Consider the following 13,082-nt stretch of genomic DNA (forward strand, 5'->3'; position numbering starts at 1 on the left):
ACTCAGTCTAATCTTGAATGTGTATGAGTACTCAGCATACTTTTACTATGTTTTTTATATCTTTGATTTTTATTTTACTCATCAAGGCATTTCCTATTTAATATTTGTACATCTGGAGGAGCACATATTTTCCTTGAGTATATTCAGTGGAAGTGATATAGAAGACACACATCGATGCCTAGAATAATGCTGTTACTTTTTCAAGCCACAACTCCTTCTGTTTTTTCTGCTTATCATTAGAATTTCACCTTCTGATATAGTACATAATGCATTATGCTTCTCCTCAGCAGTCCATGTTGTCTCTGACTTTGGTAAAGGTTGCTTAGTTCTCAACAGTAGTAGTGTTAAATTTAAGTAGGCTGATATTGTGATTCAGGCCCTACTGAAAGCTATGATTTATTCATTAAAATTAAAACTTCTGTTGTAGGTATTTGGAATGAGAGGCAGGAAGGAGGATGGGAAGGGAAGAGTTTACTAAATGGTTATTTTTTTGCGTATAGAATAACTGAATAGGCTAATTTTAAGCCTTTTTATTTCTCTGAGCTTTTAGAACTCCTTTTCTAAATGAGAACATCTGTTCCAGTACCATTTCTTCTAGCTCAAATAGTTCCATGACTGTGGCTAACAGAAGTATTTTCCTCTGCTGCATCTCATCAAACTTTTTTTTCTTAAATCGTGCCATTTGTATATTGATTCTCCCACCTCCAAAACAAGATGGTCATGAGCTTTGTGTGAAGCTAACTCATAGTAAAAAATATATTAAAAAACCCATGCTTACCAACTATTTTTTTTTAATATTCAGTTAATTACAAGATTTTATTTAATTGTAGTTATCACTAATAGTTGAAATGTGAAGTAGGGTTCTGCTAGCCATTCAAGATCTTAAATCAATTGCATACTATCTATAGCTTTCATTAACTGAACTGGCTAAAGAAAAGTCCAAAGGTATGCTTGTGGTTAAGACTGTTTTTTTGTTTAGTGAAGCCTCATCCTAATGTCATAAAAGTATATCCTAGAGGAACCAGTTACAAGACACTATTAATTAAGAATACTTTTCCCCTCATAGAATTAAACCCTAAAAGGCCTTATACATTTTATTTATTCAAAACATAAGCATTTCAGCAGGTGTTGACTGTGAACCGTCTTAAAGACAGTGAGTTTTGTTTATTTACCTGTGTTCCCAAGGAAAACAAATTTTAATTATTAATTTAATGATTATTTTATCTGTATTTGTTCCTTCATCAGAAATCTCTGAATTACTTTCATCCTCATTGCAGACAGAACTGGAGTGAGACAGCACTCTGACAGGATTAGCTTTTCTGGAGTGGTAGTCAGTAGCTGTTAAAGAAGGTACAAGCTACTGTACATAAATAAAATTGTTAAATATTTTTGGTCCTGAGATCCATTTACTCTTACTGAACACCACAGTGTAAATGACACAGTTTAAAGAATCTTCATTAAAGACAATATCATTATATATAACTATTACTGTAATTCTCTTAAAAAAGAAAGAAAAAAAACAAACCAAACAACACAAACAATGGCTTGGATTGGAAGAGACTTCAAAGATTACCTAGTTCCAACTCCTCTGCCATGGGAAGGCATGCCTTTCACTAGACCAGATTGCTTAGAGCCCCATTCAACCTGGCCTTGAACACCTTCAGGGATGGGGAATCCACAACTTCATTGGGCAACCTGTTCCACTGCCTCACCACCGTCACAGTAAATAATTTCTTCCTAACATCTAATCTAAATATACTCTGTTTCAGTATGAATTCACTCCCCTTGTTCTGTCACTATACGCTCTTGTCTCTCTTGTAGGCTTCCTTCAGGTACTGGAAGGCCGCAATTAGGTCAACCTGAAAACTTTTCTTCTCCAGGCTCAACAAACCCAATTTTCACCCACCAGCACCCCAGGTCCTTCTCAGCTGGGCTGCTCTTGATCTGTTCATCCCCCAGCCTGTATTGATAATGAGCATTTACCTGACCCAGGTGCAGCACCTTGCACTTATTAAGCTGAATGACATTCTCATGGGCCCACTTCTTGAGCTTCTCCAGGGACCTCTGAATGACATCCCATCCTTCAGGTGTGTCAACCACATCACTCAGTTTGGTGTCATCTGCAAATTTGCTGTGGCTGCACTCGATCCCTGCATCTACTTGATTAATGGAGATATCAAATAACACTTGTCCCAATATGGATCCTTGAGGGACATCACTTGTTACTGATATCCATGGGGACTCTGAGCCACTGACCACTACCCTCTGGATGCAACTATCCAACCACTTTTTTGTCCCATCCAACAGTCCACTCATGAAATCCCCCTCTCTCTGATTTATAGAGAAGTATGTTGTGAGGGACTGTGTCAAAGGCTTTACAGAAGTCGAGATAAATGACATCTGTAGCCCTTCACTTGTCCACTAATGCACTTACTACATCATAAAAGGTCACTACATAGATCAGGCAGGACTTGCCCTTGATGAAGGCATGCTGGCTGTCTCAAATCACCTCCCTGTCCTCCATGTGCCTTAGCATAGCTTCTAGAAGGATCTGTTCCATGATCTTCCCAGGCACAGAAGTGAGGCCAACAGGTTGATAGTTCCCACAGTGCTCCTTTCTACCTTTTTTAAAGATGGGTGCAATGTTTCCCATTTTCCAGTCACTGAGAATTTCACCTAACTGCCATGACTTCCCAAATATTATGGAGAGTGGCTTAGCAACGTCATCAGCCAATTGCCTCAGGACTGTGGGATGCATCTCATTAGGTCCCCTAAACTTTATGTACATTCAGGTTCCTCAGATGGTTATAAACCTGCTCTTCTCTTACAGTGGGAAAGACTCTGCTTCCCCAGGTCCATCCTGCTGTCCATCCACGCAAGAGTTGTGGAAAAAGAGGTTGCCATTGAAGACTGAAGTAAAAAATATTTGCTGAGTACCTCAGCCTTCTCCTCATCTGTTATTACCAATTTTCCAGCATTGTTTACTGGGGGGCTACACATTCTTTGACCTTTTGTTTCTGGTTAACACACCTGTAGAAACACTTCCTGCTATTCTTTGTGTCCTTTGCCAGGTTCAGTTCCAGCTCGCCTTACCCTCCCTCATTTTATATTTACACAATCAAACTTAATCTCTATGCTCTTCCCAAATTGTCTGTCCTTGTCTCCACTTGCCTCTGCGTTTGCTTCTTTCCCTTTAGTTTGACCAGCAGTTCACTACCCATAATATGAATTGATGAAACTAGTATGAATATCCATGTCTTCTTTTACTGATAAAATGATCACAGTTTATATACTATAGAGTGGTAATATTTATCTTGTATTATAATGCTGAAATGGTAATCTTTTCATTCTCTCAAGCAGCATACACATCTATGCTTCGATCAAGACAGTAAGTTTGTAATACTGTAGAGAATACAACTGGGGAAAAGCTCATAGATCTCAAAAATGTGGAATTTTCCATTAGCATGTCTTATAAACACAGATACATTTTGTATGTGAGGTTTCAAAATTCAGATCCCAAAAATTATTTATATTAAACCCACATACAGGCAAAGCTGAAGCAAGCATCTTCATTTCATGTTTTATTTTCAAAATGGTCTTGGTTTGGGATTTGTGTGTGTGTGCTTATTTCACAGGATAAAATTATGTAGACCATGTTTCTATCATGATCAAGTATTTTTGAATATTAAACAACTTAGCACAAGTTTGAAATGACTGGTATTTAGCTTTCAATCTGTTACATTCGTATTCTGTGAACAATCACTTTAATTTCCTTGTGAAATAAGACTGGTCATGTGTGTAATTTTTTAATCTACTTCAGTAATGTTGTTTTGTTTTATTTTTTCAAGAATCTTGAAAGGTCTACAAGTGCAGATTATAGTAAATACATTTCACATTGAGGATCTGACTAGAATTTATACAGGAAAATAAAAAAATAAGCAATCTGAAAAAAGAAAATAGGCAATCTGAAAAAAGAAAAACTAATTACATACGCATGTTACATTGCACTGACAGTGTGTTGTTCATGGATGCACTTGAAAAAACACAACCTCTCAGAAATAAATTTAAAAGATTGTCTTCTTATAGTAACCCATCTTTTTAAATCTTCTTTACTCTTTTTGATATTTTTTAAGGTAGGTACCGTTACTACAGAAATTATGATGAAGAGAATATCACTGTGTACACTGTTAACACTAGGATTTTAAGGACAGCAAATTAATCTGACTTCAACAGTAGGAAGATTTACCATTTGAAATTATTAAGGTGTCAAAGGAAGAAAGTAGTGTCTAATAAACACTACTTGTGCCTTTGAAAATCTTACCCAGGAATTTCACAAGTATTTAAATCTGAGACATAACATTTAATGGAAGTAATGGGTGAATAACATTTTATCAAATATTTAACTTCATCAAGGAAGCAGGCATTTGAGAATTTAGGGGACACACAAACCAGCTTTGACATATGTATCTGCAGGACTGTTTCAAGGAATATTCTCAAAATTACTACTATTCTTATTGACGTTATTCCTTGTGTTGTTTACAGCAAACTATTAGCTAATAGGCTTCCGTTTTGAAACGACACCACATGTTTATTGATTCTTACATATAGACTCTTAGATATAAAGTTATAAAAGGAAGTAAATTAATTGGCATTGAGAAATTTTCTCAATGCAAGGAACACATGGAACTTTCTTTGATGCATGAGATTAAGACTTGTGAAGTCAGTCATTTTAGTCCTTGCTGTGAAGCAGATTTCCTAACTGATGTTGTGTCCCTGATTGTAAGACAAATGCAGTAATATAATTTCATAAATTTTTGTAGAAGTTTGGTATTTTTATCAAGTGATTTTCATATATTTATGAGGTAAGGAGCCAGAAAGGCAATGAAAATTGTGAAGGAAAAGAAAATGTCTGCTGAAAAATACTGATAGAGGAACTGCCTGGCAGACTGGGAGCTCTGAGCTTGGTAACTAGTCTTTGGACCCAAAAGCGTCCTTGAGAAGTGCAGCTGACCTCTTTGAACTACAGCCTGGGTACCTAGAAACCAGACACATAGAATCATAGAACGATTTGGATTGGAAGGGACCTGAAAGATCACCTAGTTCCAACCCTCTTTTCATGGAGAGGGATATCTTCCACTAGACCAGGTTGGTCAGAGCTCTATCCAACCTGGCCTTGAACATTTCCAGGGATAGGGCATCCAATTTAATGTTACATCCAGCCTCTGTGGAGAGGTAACTGAGGTTCTTGTTAATATATCCCTTGGAGCAGATCAGAGTGAAATGACACTGAATGACCACTGTATATGCACACTGTATATGTGTGTGCATGTGTGCATTTGTGTGTGTGTAATTTTAAACAATTTGTTGCAATGGAAAGGAGGTATGTATCCATTTTGGTTGTTATCTATAGCAATATGACAGTATAAAACTATGAAAATATCACTTAGGAAAATAGATAAGGAAAAGAAAGAAAGAGAAAGGAAGTGTAAGAATAAATAGCAGAGAGGAAAAGGATCACCACCTATGGATCTGGCGACGAAACTTGATTGTTGCAATTCAGATATCCCTTGGTCAGAGTGATGGTTGCAGTCTTGATTCATTGGATGTGGGGGAAGCTTTTACTTTTATCTTATGGATGTATAATTTTGTCTCAATTAATTGAGAATTAGGGAATTCAAGCAAATTTAGCCTGGTGCAAGGACTTATGCATATTTGGAATCATACAAATCAAGGAATATGCATTAATCTTCCCAGTTTTACCTCAGAAGGATTTAGATTTATGATGATTTGGCTAAATTTTTACAAATATTAATGAGTGAACTAAATAATCTTAACAAAACAAAAGAAAATGTTACATGGGAAATGGCTGAGTCCCTCTTCCTAGACCAGAAGCAAGGACAGCCTTGGACCACAAATGGAACATGGAGAGAATACAAAAAAGCCTTTTATCAACTCTTAAGCTACTCTTAACTTTTATGCAAAACTGACTGTCTCTCTCCCAGAACTTCCCTTGCTGCATGAACTTTTCTAAACAGGCTTAATTCTCCACACAAACTGCAGGTTCTTGGACTCTTCTAGGGGACATCTGACTGACTCTAGACTCTGTGACACAGATCATCTTTGAAGTGAGACTGTCTGTTATTTTACTGTTTTTTGGGCACAGTTTTGGAGTTGGTTTTGTTTGCCCTTACACTTCTGGGATGGTTGGATCCCCTTCTGGAATTGGTTTGTCCTTCCATTTGAGATGACTTGGCCACTTCTGAAATCTTTCTAATTTATTTGATACTGATATTATTAGGAAGTAGATGGACATTCCATTTAAGCTTTGGAAAAGAATTTCAATATTTCTAATAAATACTACAGCAATCAACCTTAAAGTCTTTACTGAAGTCACATATTCCACATTCCTAAGGAATGCTTAGCATCTTTACAGAATATATCTGATTAAAAAAAAAAACAAAACAAAAGCAAAACATACCAAACACAAACAAACAAACCCCCAATTTCTCTTATTTTTATTTTTAAAGTTGAAATTAGACCTTTAAGGTTAGTATATAAAAGGAAAAATTATGCTTTTTAAAACAACAGCACTGGGAGGCACACAGCTATATTCTCAAGAATTTTATTGTGAGTGTATCTCATTATCTCAAAGAAAGGTTGAAATGAAATTATATAGGGAGGAAAACAGCTAGAGATTTGTCATTTTTTTGTTTCTGTGCATACATATATAATGTACCCCTGATTCTGTAATATGTGTCTTTTGAGATAAACCTAATATTAATAAATTATAAGATAAACAATATCTACCAGCAGGGTGATTAGCAATTTAATATGCAATACTAGTACAGTAGAGATGTAAAATTTATATGCAGTGAGCTAATGGATGAAATAGCAGAAAATGTTGATTCAGAAGTCCCAAAGCTATTCAGACATTTATGTATAAAGCTTGTCACAGACTTCTGTAGAATTGTTATCAGAAAACCACAAAACCCAGTAAAGGAAAAGGTTGAATTATGATGAAGTGAATGAGGAATCCACAAAAATAAGAGATAAATATACTCTACCTAACTCTACAGATACTGGTTTCATTTAAAACAAATTAAAGTAAGTCAGTTTCCTAATTTTAAAGTGTTTTTTTTTTAGGCAAGATAGAATTATTTTTAAAAAATAATAAATGTTTCTGTTGTTTTTAATAGAAGTACTGGGGACCTACTTGGCTAGACAACCTCACTGAAAATTTTCAAATGAATGTCTTAAATCATAAATATTAAAAACAATTAGTAATAAAAAATACTGGGATTTTTTTTCCGCTGAATAGTGTATCATTGCTTGCCATGAAAGAAATACTGCATTTTCCCTTCAGTATTACCCCTCTCCAATGGAAAACAGAGTCTTTTTTTTATTTAATCAACTGTGTGTAAAATTTTTGTGAAAGGCTAAAGAACGTTAAGGGAATCTAGTCAGATATCACCTAAATATGTGTTTGAATTGACTTCTGCTCAAGAAACAACTTCACAAGGATGCATGCTCTAGTCAGCATTATGGCATACAACTACATGGCACAGTGCTGCATTGTTGGCTCTGTGCTTCTTTAAAAATATTGTGACTTTGACTATTCCAGAATCTTAAATACAGAGCAAGGACACAAGTTCAATCCTTGCTAATGGTTATCAATACACAGGTGACAGGAATAATTGTCTTCCCACAATTCCATGAGCACTGTTCCTCTTCTCTACACAACTCTCTCACTTTTATTCCTACCTAAAGAATGTTCCCCACTTATTGGAATATTCAAGGCTTATGTTGACATGCTACCACACCTCAGCACACTTTTATGGGGACGTCTATCCCATTTACAGATGTGATGCATATTCTGAGAGTCATTTATTTGATGGTCTCCAACTATTTCAAACACGCAGATCATGTGACAGAATGTGTTCAGCTACATTTGAGTAGTCACAGCTAGTGAAGTAAGGACTGCGAGGCAGCAGTTTTTATCACACTAAGACCATAACTGTAACCATCAGGTAAACCATTCCCTGAATAAATTTCTCCCTACTTCGCTGCAAAAAGTTCATAAAGGGGCCCAAACTTGACCTTCTAATATATTAAGTAAAAAACCAAACCAAACAAACAAAAAAAAAGAAATTGGTTGGTTACTCTTTGGGTTGTGTCAGGCTGAGCTCTGATACTGTGCAGCCACATTATAGGGACTTGGACTTCCGAAAGAGAGTAGTATAAAAGTCTCTTTCAAGATAAGAAAGTCACAGGTACAGATGGTGGTGGGACTGATGGGAGAGATCATTAGCACCTCGAGGATTTGTGAAAGAAAATACCAAAAAGCAAGCTCTAAAACCCTAAAAGAACAAAGACAGTGAGGCCACAAAGATGACTTGGTCTTCCTGGTTGGAGATTGCTGATGTTAGGTCAGGCCTGGCCATCAACATCCATAACATTGACAGTGCTGGGGCAGAAAAATAGGGATGCTTTTCGAAGTATTGTTTCACTTTTTACTAAAGGTTAATTACTGATAGCAAGAATTAACTAAGATGATTAACAAAACAATGAAAGTTAACCTTCAAAAAAATTATTGATACAGTTTCTTTAGAGGAACTACTAGATTAAGTAATTTTGTAGTCTCAGTATAAGACAATCCTGCATCATAATATCAGGCTTGTTCTGCTCATTTTGCCTAAAGAAGAGTTTAATTTAAGTTAAAGATATTCCCTTTCTTTGGTTGTTTTCAACAATTGTTCCTATAGAAATGCCTTAAAAAATAAACTATACATACTAAATTGTCTATTATTTATTAACAAATAAATTTAATTTTGATCTATTTATAAATCTGGTATTATTTTAGAAAGATTTGTTTTCTTTGCAGTTTTCTTTTTCTTGTGTTCCAGCACTTCTACTCCAGGTTCAGGCAGCTATTCCTTGGAGACAAAAAGCTATATGAAGACATACATCATTCATTCTTTCTTTATGTGATAACTTCCTTGAAATTCACATTTAGGCACCTTAATGCATACTAGATGGTGACTAAGGATCTTACTCTATTTAACCAATAGGCTTAGTTCTATGAGAAGGCTTGTATTTCACATTTACTTTTGTGAACATTTTTCTATTTTCTGCTATGGAAGTTGTAATATTTAATTTGTTCTTTCACTAAAAATTATGCTTTAAGTTGTTATTTCAAACTACTTACACAAAATTTCACTGCACTCTGAATTTAAATAAATGAAAACTTGTTATTAATGGTTTTTGTTTTTTAACAAAACAAGAAATTTAACCGATTTGTCAGAGTAGAATAAAAGAGAGCAGTTATTCCTAACTGAAATTTGTAGTTAAGAAAATATTTAATGAATTGCATTTTATTCAAGTGAAACTATTTTTAGGTTGATACAAATGTGTTATTTTAAGTGTAGATCTTTAGGTTTTGTTGGGTTTGGTTGGTTAATTTTTGTCTGTTTTCTTTAGGGGAAAACATCTATAATCCACAAGTGCAACCCATTTACTTGTTCTATTTATGTTCCATGTTTTGAACTTTACAGCTCCTGAAAACATTTTCAAATTAATTTTAATTTAACTAGTTTTAAAATTGGCTTACAAGTTCTTTTCCCTAACCAATAGCTTAAATTTCATGTAAAATTTCTTCTAATAACATTATATTACTGTCTGTCACAGATAAAATTCGGGGCAAAATAGTCCCAAGAATAGAAGCACACCATCCAGTGACATAATATCTAATATTTTTCTCTCAGAGTTGGACAGACATAGTGGGTGGATAACAATTTCTATTCTACAAAAAACATATACACATACACCCATATACACACACGCAGTCTGCACAGAACCTACTCACGTCAGCCAAGGCCTCTGGTCCAGGTACAACTGATACTGGGTCTCCAGGGAACGGTATGCTGACTCCAGCTGGTCAAAGAATGGTCTCTGGCTTTTACATGGCTGCATTCCTTTACATGGTTGGTCTTTACATGGCTGTATTCCGCCTTAAACTCAGCTCTCAGCATTGTGCAAGACATTCATGGATATATTTCTCATAAAGAGGCCATTGGTTTCACTTTTTACCAGTTTCTGACTTAGACATTCAGCATAAACAGACAATGGTCTTTTTGCCCATGTAACCTCAAGCCAATGTCTCTTACTTTCTTGATACCTAAAGCAAATTAATAGTCAATAGTCTAAAGTGCATTACCATCTTTTTATTTTCTTGCCCTCAGTGTGTTACAAAGAGATAAATTAGGAGCTTCCCTCTCATTTTTTTTCTTTCCCAGACATATCTAAATCATTAGAGTTCAGTAGAGGAAGTCTAGAGCCTTTGGAAATACTCCCCCCTAAAAGGAATTATCTTGTTTTGTTTGCTTGTTAGTAAATGCCAGAATCTTTTAATGAGTTAGAGCTGGACAGATGGATTAAAGATCTCATTTGTTTGAGCATGCTTTCAGGTAAGCTTCACCATATGACAATTTTTAAATATAACCAAATACTAAAACTTTTTTTATAATGTTTATGACCTATTTATCATACCTTTATATACCAGCAGCTATGTTCAATTTTTTAACATTATCTAGTATAGTTTAATTTAACATTTTAAATTTTGCTAATTAATAAATATCGATGAGTCTGTACTTAGCATTTCACAAAGAATGACATTCACTTAACTGGATTAGATTATGAAGTACACAACTTACTTGAGTTCCAATAAGCTACCAGTGTACATTATTATAACCAGAATAAGTAGCCAGCAGTAATATTTATTTGTACCCAAAAGTAAAAATTGCAATCCTCCTTTTTCATTTTTTATATGATTAGGAAACTCTGTTTTCCATTTAGTCTTCAAAGCAACCTTATAAATGAGGTCATGTTTTGTGCTTTATTTCAGAACACCATTCTTGAAAAAATAAAAAAGCAACTAGGTTTAAAATATTTCTTTTCAGTTTGGAAGCAATGTTATGCAGTATTTTTAGTTGCATTTCACTAGGTTCCAAACTCTTTTGTCATTGTTTCCAATATTCCCACATTCATTTATTTTCATCAGATTCTACCTTACTTGGCTTTTTTTTTCTTTTTTCTTTCCTACATCTTTGCTAGTGTTGCAAATAAATCAAAACACAAATGCACCCATGAAGTCAAGCAAGACACAATGGATCTCTATTCCATGTTTACAAAATAATATCCTAATATTTGTACTGTTTAATTTCTTTCAGTTTTTCTACCTGTTAATTTTAGCAATATTCACAAAAGATTTTGACACACAAAAAAGTAATGAATATTAAGATTTATGATAATTAATTTATGTTAATTTTACAGAAGGCATATATTGTCGTCAGGGTCCATTGTTTAAGATTGTTATTTATTTGAAGTTTTGATATAACTTTCCTATAGTTTGACTGTTTCTCAGTTATGTAATTTCGTACTTTGTATTCCTCAAATGACTGTGCTAATTTTCCCTGTTCTTTGGGGTTTTTTTCTGTATCCTGATTGGTATGCTTCATGATTCTTCCAGTTAATAAGTACCTTCCATTTTGGATTGGAATATCAAATCTTGAAAGAACTCTATGAGTGCCAATGTAGAAGCTACAACAGAAGCTCATGTAGTACAGCTGCCCCTGAAGGTACGGTTCCAATTAAAAACATCCGTGGCCAAAACTACCGGTTATCTATTTTCGTATTCTACTGAACTGAAGAATAACTGTCGCAATGAAACTATAATCCTAGAAGCCTAAAATTTGTAATTTCTAGAAATTAATACACATTTTCCTTTAGCTAGACAACTTCTTTAAAGTTGAACTGCTGTGAGTCTATTTCCATTAATTATCTGACAGGGTATATTTAGTTTTAATAACATCAAACTCTACAGACATAAATAAAAAGTAATATTCAAATTGAATACAGCTTTTAGTGGTAAAACCCACCTTGAAATGATTCTTTTCCATTATTATTCATTGTTATTACTCTCGCTTTAGCCTTGTTTCTTGTTTTTCCCATTCTTCCTGAACTTCTTTTCCTTCCTTGAAAGAAAGATAGTCAGTCAAACTGGGACCAGCCTTAGCTATTCACAAATTCACCTTCTGGTTTTCTTCCACTTGAGAACTGTTTAGGCATATTTAATAAAGGACAAAATCAGAAAGGGACAGTGCTGACTCTGTGCCAGTCCAACACATTACTCAGTCATTAGAGCACTCTTAAATCTTACTTTAATACCTTGACAAAATGAATGAATTTGATGATACATTCCCTGCCTTCTGATGTGAGTCACGTACAGTCTTTCCTCTTGATGCTTTTCCACTTGGCATTTAGTGACCTGAATGTAGAACAGTATTACACCATGGCAATGAGGTCACTAAGACAGTAACTTATTTTGATTCTTCTTCATACCTGATTCACACAGAATCCTAAAATCAGTTTCTGCAATTTTTAAGAGAAAACTGATGCCAAACTCTGATTTAACTGCATACTGTGTGTCTAAACCAACAAAATTCAAAATGTGAAAGGTTATTCATGAGAAATAAAGCATGGATAGAACATATACAGAGGAGTCCACCATTGTTTGCTGTAGTAAGGCTTATCCTCAGTGAAGTGTTTGATATTGTCTCCCATAACATCTTCATAGGTAAGCTGGCAAATGATAATGTTAGATAAATGTATGGTGAGGTGGATTGAAAAATGACTAAATGAATGGTCTGAGCCCAGAGAACTGTGATCAGTGGTAGAATCCACCTGGAGTCAAGACATCAGTCTTATACTCTGTGGTCAGTGCGACGACCAGTGTTGCTTCACACCTGCATTTATGACCTGTACGCTGAGACAGAATGCATGATGAGCAAATTGTTGCAGATATGAAACTGGGAGGAGGGGCTGATGCCCTAGTGTTGTACTGTCATCAGTCTGCAGACTGCAGATTATCAGTTGTACTGTCTACATTCTGCAGAACTGAGCTGAGAAGAAGGTCCTGAAGTTCAACTAGAGGAAAGGCAAAATTCTGCAACTTGAGAGAAATGAACCCAGGCACTGGTATATGCCAGGAACTGCTGAGGAAGGCCCTGGATTCCTGTTGGACAGCA

The 13,082-nt window shown here is 35.1% G+C and overlaps 1 long non-coding RNA gene across 1 annotated transcript; it reads left to right on the forward strand.

Annotated features, from left to right (window-relative positions):
* The first annotated feature begins 5,085 nt into the window (after positions 1–5,085).
* Positions 5,086–10,409, forward strand: LOC127467616 (uncharacterized). Its single transcript, XR_007903224.1, has 3 exons — positions 5,086–5,145; positions 6,061–6,125; positions 10,388–10,409. It is a non-coding gene; the product is annotated as an uncharacterized LOC127467616 (long non-coding RNA).
* The last annotated feature ends 2,673 nt before the right edge of the window (positions 10,410–13,082 follow it).

This window comes from Manacus candei, unplaced genomic scaffold (genome assembly GCF_025592945.1).
Source record: "Manacus candei isolate 608988 ecotype Guabito, Panama unplaced genomic scaffold, ASM2559294v1 h1tg000014l, whole genome shotgun sequence".
In the NCBI taxonomy this organism is placed as follows: domain Eukaryota; kingdom Metazoa; phylum Chordata; class Aves; order Passeriformes; family Pipridae; genus Manacus; species Manacus candei.